The following is a 7,878-nucleotide window of genomic DNA, read 5'->3' on the forward strand; positions in this document are numbered from 1 at the left end:
TAATGTTAAGGTAATGATAATAATTAAAACAAAAATTCAGATGCAAATAGAGGTTAGTTATTAACAATAAAGCATTATTCATAACAATTTCACTCCCCTACAATAATAATAATAGCAAAAATGATATGCCTAATAAAACGAATTCATATAATAATAATAATAATAATAACAATAACAATAATAAATGCACGATATTTACTACAAATAATAATTACACCATTATAAACGGATTACATTTACGCTTGTGAAAGTAAAATATGTTGTGTATTGTGATGTTGTACCTGTATATGTAATATTACACTCCAATCGTATAGCAGTCAATACTATCCACAAATGTATTTGAAGAAGAACAAAACCAAAGTTCTTTGGATTCACCACCCACTTGTCTCACCCACCTCAATATCTGGACTCAACAGACATGCTACTTAATCAATAACGTTGTAATTACCTGTATCTCTAAACACATGTAATTCCTTCAAATAATTCCTAATAAAACTGCACGCCTACCTATAAATTATTCTTCTTAAAAATAAAATGTAGGAGCTAATACTAACATTTTTTCACACGTTGTGTTATTTAGTTTCTTAACATGTAGCCTAATCTGAATAGATAAAACTTTAATGTAGGCAATTAAACAGATTTAGCTCTCCTTAAAGTGTAATAAAATGAGGATGAGCGTATAGGCCTCTGCACGTAACTGGGAATTATAGCGGCCGAACAAAATGTAATATAAAGGTTGTTGTTCAATTTGCACTGTCACCATTTCCTATGCCATCTAATTAAAAATGTAAATACATTTTAATGGAAAGAAGAAGGCCGGCTGTATATATAATATACATGAAGATGGAAAGATGTATCGGAAATAACATCGCTGAGCCTGCATTTGCAATATTGACATAGTTTGATAATTCATATTTCTATTAGTTTATCTTCCCATTTCATAAAGCTAACTGTGATCGTCCATATCCACCTGTCTCTCAAATGCAAAACTTTTGGGGTTTGTCCTCGGAGCTATTTTCCTAGTTGTTCGGAGACTAATTACAGATATGCTGCCAGTGAACAGCTCAACAGCCACTGTCACGACCTTTGAACCCATTAAGTGTGCCTTTCACATGACCCTTAGCCCTGCACTGAACGCGGCCACTGCTGCTGAAGAAACCGTCATCGCAGGATAGCTCCATAAGACCGTAACGCCAATGAATAGACTGTATCCACTTATAGTCTATCCAACCTATAGTCTACCTTCCTACTAGTTATTTTTAGGCGTTTTACATTATGTAGGCCTATTCTAATGAACGTCTTAGGCCAATATTGGCAAATATTTCAATCCGGGACCTGCAAACAAGTGTTGTTATTGTATTGGCTTGTACCTTAAAAGCAGTTATTGAATAACAGCTATAGGCCTAATCGTTTTGGTAAATGATAACAACATATCTGGCATGATGTATACAGAGTCACAAAGTTGGTAGATGGAGAAGGCCTGCAGCACTGTGCGCGTAAAAGGAACATGCCAGTCTGCCGTCATTTTACCTGTGCCTGTTTTAAATGTGAGCGGTGACACTTTGATGAATGCCAGACTTCAGAAGCGTTGGTCCATCGTCTCAGTGAACTTTCCTTAATGTAGGCCTACTTGTTCCTCCATATTCCAGTCCTCCATACCCCAGTCATAAAGTGCCACTTTATGTGTCCATCTTACACGTAAATATTTAAACGGCCCTGTTGGAGAAAATAAAGTGACCACGAATGATGGTCTACACTGGCATTGTCTGCTGTACCGGAGTCCATTCATTTGGCCACCCCAAATGAGTCTACAACTTGCTTGGCTTGGCTAATCAGCGGTGTCCCGGATGGATGACAGAGATGTCCAGCTATTGGCCAAGACCAAGAGGGCACGTCATCTCCATCAATCAGAGATAGACTTTCTCCAGGGCATGCCCATCTGACTGTCCATGCATGGCCGCTGTCTTGGTCCATCCATGCGTCGTTGCGTGTTAGCTATAGCTACTTGTCCATGCGTTCTACGACCGTGTGACCGGTCCAACGATTATGCGTAGGTGAATTCATATCAAGAGTTAGCGTGTAATGGGGAGGGTAGCAGGGGGCTACCGACCAGGGGAGGTCAGGATACGGGACTTGGACCAGATAACTTCTCCTGAAGTTAGCGCTGGCAACTAAGGAAAAACTTCAGCAGAGATTAGCAGGGAATATGAATTGCAACACAGTTAACCATGTTTATTCGAAGCCAGTTCTGAAACGGACTGCACGGTAAGTCAGCTCCGGGTCTGCTCAGGCTCAGCCCTCCCTTAACACAGAGTCAGGGCTTTTCCACCACGCCACCGGCTTGCCTCCACTACTCTCGTCTCCCCTCCTACCTCCTGGCTCACGAGCACGACTTCCCGGACTTGGATACTCCTCTTCCACACACAACACCGCGACTGAGGCGCTGGCGCACCCCAAATTCGGGTGTATAAATGCACACATTCAAATCTACACTCATGATGGGCCTAAGATTCACTTTGCTGTTGTGGACAGCGGCTCTCACTCGGACCCCAAGTGTAAGGTACCTGAACCAAGTCACAGGAGCAAAACCTTTGAGTGGATGAAAGTAAAGAGAAGTCAACCTCGGACGGGTGAGTTTTGGACATGTCGTTCACTTTCCCATTTGGAAAGACGACAGCTATCTTATTGACCCAATCATTTGTACAACTTTATTTGTTCTTGATACGAAAACCAATTGCAAGTCTTAAACGATGTGTGAGTACTGTATCATTAGTTACCAATTAGTTTCTACATCTACATTTAACGTTTGGTAAACCGTTATTGATTACTCGTCATATGTTGAAAAGTAGTCTGCAACAGATGTGCCATAGTCTCAAATCGGCTTCTGAATGTAGGACAGTGCTGTGCTGTGAGAAAGTAGAAGCTAGGCTACTGTAGGCTACTGTACAACAGGCAAAACAAGTGTGACGTGTTTTTGTGCGTAGCTGAAGTTTCGCAAAGTCGGTCAAAATGATCAACTACAAGACAAGTATTTTATCCGCATTCATGTAGCCTATTGCACCAAATGGCTTCAGAAATAAATACATAATTGTGAATGAACTTTTAACCAAAGTTAATAGGGTATAAAATATGAATAGTATAACTGAACACTTATAATTCCTGAATCAGTCAACCACAATAACCATACAGTAAGTGACATTTTACCTATGCATTCATCAATTCTACCCAGATTGGAAAAATTGGGATGGACTGGGGAAAGGGCAGGGGACGCTGGGCCAGGTGTAGTGGGTCTATACACAGTATAGGCCTGCCTCTCTGTACCTATTGGGGCACAGAACAGGATGGAGGTATTTCTAGAAAATAATAGAATAGTTTTATTCTATCCACTTTAATTTGCATCACTGTGCTCTGGAAAGGCAGCATGACCTGAGTGTTCAGTGTGCACAGGTAAGTTTAGCCAAGCTCACTCCCAAAAACGTTAGAGCTCTCTGCTCATTGATTATATGTCGGTATAGTAATGAGAGCCTTGTGCATTGATCTCAATGCCAAGCACCTTTACGTGTTCACCTTTTGACCATAATCATAGTCACATATCATCAGTCCACCAACAACACATCGGTCTTTACTGTGCATTCAGCATATACTTTCTGATTTCATAGAAATGAGATCGTACTTACTAAAAACTCCCGTAGAATACTTGCAGTTTCTTGACTTTGCCCATTGAAAGTAATTTATCATGTTTAAAACGACCAATAATCCTTCTGTGTGACCCCGATTTAGCCCACTGCAGTAAATGGTTAATCAAAAATGGCATGCCTTCTTTGTTACCTGTCTCGGAGACATCTACAATACAACAATTTCTCATCCAATATGTCTTGATTTATATTGATTGTTTTTTGTTGCTTTCCAGGACTAGTATCCATGTCCTCTAGACAGCGTTTGTATATTACTGTCTGATGGCTTTAAGCTATCATACAAACAGCTGGGTAGATATAGTATAGACATAGCATCATAAGAATGATTCTCAGGGTTGGAGTATATCTCATTAGTGCTACATTCTTACCAGTAGTATGATTAGTGAAAGCAGCAGCAACGTTTTTTTTCTGGAGGGTGTATTGTCTTGGCACGAAAACAAAGCATCCCTATATTCTCTCATGCATAAAGGCCTCCGTACAACCCATCTGTAAGTTCATCTGCTGGTACAGTGTATATACTCCCAGTGCGTCATTCTTCAATTATGCTCTGACAGCACCTGAATTACTGTGGGCAGGATGCCCAGATGGCTGAGGCAATGAGTATTGATCCTTTTCCTCTTGATCCTCTCTCTCTCTCTGTCTCTCTGTCTCTCTCTCCCTCTCTCTGTCTCTCTCTCTCTCTCTCTCTCTCTCTCTCTCTCTCTCTCTCTCTCTCTCTCTCTGTCTCTCTCTCTGTCTCTCTCTCTCTCTGTCTCTCTCTCTCCCTGTCTCTCTCTCTCTGTCTCTCTCTCTCTGTCTCTCTCTCTCTTTCTCTGTCTCTCTGTCTCTCTCTTTCTCTGTCTCTCTGTCTCTCTCTATCTCTATCTCTTGCTCTGTCTCTCTCTCTCTCTCTCTCTGTCTCTCTCTCTGTTTCTGTCTCTCCTTGGCTAGGAAGGAATACTTTCCCTCAACAGCTTGCCCTGTTGGCTGGCTATTTTCAAAGCGTGCAAGTCATTCCTCAAACATTTTCAGTTTGATTCTTTATTCCTCCTGGCCAGCATCAATTCTATTATCTCAGAAGTCATTAATCAGAATGTACATGTGACGTTCTATTCCTGAGAGCCCCTGTGCTTAATGACTTACTGTATTGTTTGGTCTGTGTTGACCTCTTCATAGTCATCAAAGGCTCTTATTCCAGGTTATAGGCCAGGTAAAGCTCTCCTTGACATTCTCCTTTGTCTAAAACATGGATTTCAAGACTTGTTCTATGAGCTGACGTGTTTAAGAAGCCTCTTTCTTTATAGCCTGTTCATTCCTATACATTTCCTATGAATTATGATAGAAGTTATTACATCCAATACCTGGCCTTATTGAGTCCATGGTACAGTACGGATACAGCACCAGTCAATTGACTCAATTACGAAGAAATACAGATAGCCATCTATAATCACCATAGACAGATACCATGACGGGGTTGGTATCTCCATCACTGATGGACAACAGTGTGTTAGTGTTAAATTAGTTCTGAGGAAATTGTAGACATACATTTTTTTTCCAAACAATCCAACAGCTATGATCAATGTTTCCTAATACTGGTCCCGGGGACCCAAAGCGGGGCACATTTTGTTTTTATTCTAGCTGATTAAAATGATCAACTCATCATCCATATGTTCTGATTTGAAAAAGGTGTGTAGTGCTAAAGGCAACAACAACAAAAAGTGCTCTGCTTTAGGGTTTCTGGACCAGGATGAAGAAAAACACCAGGCTTGGGATATATCTGAATGTACAGTTTCATCACACCTACTCTAGTCCCGAGGATTTAGTGAGGCAACTGTTTATCTGGTTTTAGTCCAGTGTTCAGTGTGCCATTAGTGCAAAAGCCACGACTGTTACTTTATCCCTCTCTCTGAACCATAGCTGAATCTTGGACACTGCAACAAAAATGTAACTATTTAGTGCCACGTTTTTAATTCCTCATTGCCATCCAGTGTATTGATCTCAATACAGATACACATAACCAATTAACTTAATGAATATATTGAATATATGTTTTATAAGTCATTGTGTAATTACTTTAATCCACCTGAAACCTTCCTTCATCTCTTTCATTAGATAAGATGACTTTATGTTGCAGCCAGTGTGGTCTCCATGGTCAGTTTCAGAAGCACTTTTATTCTCCTTATAATAATGCTATATTTGTGTTTTAACTGTCTTTTCAGCCAAGATGCGCATGGCCTGTGGATTGAGTATAGTTGCACGGGGGTCAGTATGGACAGAGGAGGTGGTGGTAACCACCGAAGGGTACCAAGGACCAACTTCACCACAAAACAGCTCACGGAGCTCGAGAAGGATTTCCACTTCAACAAGTACTTGACGCGGGCCAGAAGAGTGGATATCTCGAGCGCCCTGCAGCTGAGCGAGACGCAGGTGAAGATTTGGTTCCAGAACCGGCTCGTGAAACACAAGAAATGAACGCGCGAGGGCCTTCTTCTCCCCGTGGCCCCTGTGGCGTCCTCGAGATGCTCAGAAAGCTCACGCTCCAACGACTTGGACACCTGACCCGACCTCGTGCTCTCCCAAACAGCAACGAGCAGAGGACCTGTCTCATGCGTTACAAAACAAGGTGTGTAGGCCTAAAAATAGTCACAGTGTCACCAACCTGCAGCTGGTTTGATTCTCCGTTTGGAGGAATTTTAGTTAGCCTAATTGGTTAAATCAGGGTCATGTTGTTTTGCACGTAAACCACGAAAGCAGGGTACGTTTTGTGAACTCAATAATGATTTATTGTAAATGTTTGACTCGGTGTTTTAGAGGCGCGCATGTTTATTTTCTGTATTTATTGAACCATTACTTTACTAGGCAATATAAGCCTACCTGAGACTTTTAATTGGAGTAGGCTATTCAAGAAGACATTTTAATTTGTTCTCCAGTGTCAGCTGTAGTAATATAATGATTAAGGCACGTTATGAGTTTATACCAAATAACATGAGTTTAATCAGACATAACTATTATTATAATATGTATTATATGTATTTGTTTATTTATTTATTTATTTGTTGAGTTGTTATTTATTATAAATTAGCCTACATGTCATTAAAGCAGCATTACAATCATTTTGTAGCCAGCTCTTTCTTCAGAAACAGCCCACCTGAAATGTTCTTGACTAAAAGGTACGTACGTTTCTGTCAGGGTTTTCTCTTCTTTTAAAAGGTGAAAGAACATCTAATTCATCCTTTTTTTAAAAAGCACCATGGCTGAAAACTATTTCCAAAATAATTTACAATATTTTTGTCAATAGCCTATCTACAGTAATACATCTTGTTGTCACAAATGTGGAATAAATGAACAGTTATTTGAGTTATATTTATTATTCTGTTTAGATTTGTCATGTTCTTGAATATGAATAATTGTTGATTTTATCTTTCCACCTCTATTCAACATTGTTGCTCTCTTCTCTTCATCTTTCTGTATCTCCTGTTTCACTCTTTTTGTTTCTGTCCGTTAATGGTTTGAATTATACCGCGAGCGCCAAGGGATTCATTTCGCAATTGACTGATAGATTTATTGACTAACAGGTTTAGTGTATTGATCAACGTTAATCCGACCATTTGAATCAAACATTTCAACGCATTTCAACGGAACTGTAAATGCAAGTTAATTGTAGAATCCTTTTCCCTTAACGAGTATGCTAATAGCCTCGTCATAAACATACATCAAAAAAGAAAAATCCACTTGTGAACACTTGAGTTTCAACATGTGTTCAACAATAAAACGCGATCTAAACTGTGATGTTCCCCTGTAAATCAACCAATAAATTGACTGGGCACGACGCCACTATTCCACTGAAATGCGTTCGTTAAATGTTTGTTCACGTGCCTCATGAAAACGTTATTGACGGAGTAACAGGTTATCCGTGGTGTTAATACAGGGCCTATAGTTTGTCACGTTTAAAATGAAAACCATGGAAGGGATGAATCCATATTATTTTCGGAAATATCGAATAGCCTAGTTTAGTTGATTAGCTTTTTGCATGCGCGTATTAGGACTATTTATCACCAATAAAGATTTTGCTGGGCTGAAAATTACAAAACATTTGGAAGCACGGAATTACTTCAGTTACTTATGCTCGGAATTACTGTAATTATTTATTGTAAACTATTGGCCTACCACTGACCGATGCCTTTTTTAAAATTAATTACAAGTG

The 7,878-nt window shown here is 39.8% G+C and overlaps 1 pseudogene; it reads left to right on the plus strand.

The window, feature by feature from the left end:
* The first annotated feature begins 1,847 nt into the window (after positions 1–1,847).
* On the plus strand, positions 1,848–7,031 carry LOC115168853 (homeobox protein Hox-C1a-like; annotated as a pseudogene).
* Positions 7,032–7,878: the final 847 nt, after the last annotated feature.

The sequence above is a fragment of the Salmo trutta genome, chromosome 30 (assembly GCF_901001165.1).
Source record: "Salmo trutta chromosome 30, fSalTru1.1, whole genome shotgun sequence".
NCBI classification, from domain to species: Eukaryota; Metazoa; Chordata; class Actinopteri; order Salmoniformes; family Salmonidae; genus Salmo; species Salmo trutta.